This window comes from Aplysia californica, unplaced genomic scaffold (genome assembly GCF_000002075.1).
Source record: "Aplysia californica isolate F4 #8 unplaced genomic scaffold, AplCal3.0 scaffold00199, whole genome shotgun sequence".
In the NCBI taxonomy this organism is placed as follows: Eukaryota; Metazoa; Mollusca; class Gastropoda; order Aplysiida; family Aplysiidae; genus Aplysia; species Aplysia californica.
This window is the reverse complement of record NW_004797469.1, coordinates 1033850-1034960: the sequence shown is the minus strand read 5'-3', so window position 1 is coordinate 1034960 and position 1111 is coordinate 1033850. Positions and strand designations below refer to the sequence as shown.

At 36.8% G+C, this 1111-nt stretch overlaps 1 protein-coding gene across 1 annotated transcript in view; it reads left to right on the top strand.

Annotated features, from left to right (window-relative positions):
* Positions 1–1111, top strand: part of LOC101853790 — a gene marked incomplete in the record, with an annotated part of 24597 nt that overhangs the window by 14305 nt on the left and 9181 nt on the right.

The window sequence follows — 1111 nt, the reverse complement described above, 5'->3', positions numbered from 1 at the left end:
GGGGGGGAGTTTCCAAAGTCTCTAATTAAGTGTCCATCTCCAATCGGACCCAGCCAGATGGGTGGAGAACCGTAAAGACTCCCCAAACCTATCCAAATTCAGAACGCCCAGTTCGGGATTCCAACCAGGACAATCCGCTCCGTAGTCCAGCACGATACCAGCTGCAATAACGTTGCGCCCCGCCCCTCTTACTAAAAAAAAGCGAACAAATTAACCAAATAAAGAACAAGACAGTTTTGGGCAATTGCAGTGATACAAACAGTCCAAAATCAAAGAGATAACTTTAAATTTAAAACAACTTTCTTTAACAATGTAGTAAAAAAACAAAATTAAACAAACATACAGGCATCGCGGTGAAATCAGGCTTTCGTCAAAATATCGACATCGTAGAAGTGGACGTTTTTTCGCCCATTATGCAATTTTTTTCAGTTTTTTTTCCGATTTTTTGTTTTTGTTTTGTGTTGGGGGGTTTTTTTGGTGAGGGGGGAGGGGGCGTTTTGTTGTTGTTGTTGGTGTTGGCGTGGTTGTTGTTGTTGTTGTTGATGGTGGTGGTGGTGGTCTCAAAACCTTTTATGTCCATTTCAAGATACATTTCTATGTGGTTTTTCTTTATTAAACATGTTGATCAAAGAGGAAGAAAAAACTGAATTGCAGTTTCTAAGCACACTCAAGCTTTAGACGTCACCAAACGTTCGCGGCCATTTTCTTGCTAATTTTATCTCTCAAGCCCGGTGACCCCCACCTCCTTTAACCACAAATATCTCAACTTCTGTTAAAAATGGATAGGTATCTTTTTCACCAAAGGCTAAACACACGCGCGCTCAAATGACCTTTTGCAGCTACGAAAGTTGTAAAACACTTTCCAAACAAAGGCTTTACATTACTGGCTTTAAGTTTATACCTTTAACTTCATATGCTCAAAAATAAATAATGAGCGCTTAATTCCACCGTGCCGCTCAGATGTTAACAATTTATTAGATAAAGAGTTATATAAATGCAATCTATTATTATTATTATTATTATTATTATTATTATTATCATTGTTATTATTATTGTTATCATTATTATTAGGGGCCTACCATTATAATTGATATTATTAATTGTATTATTA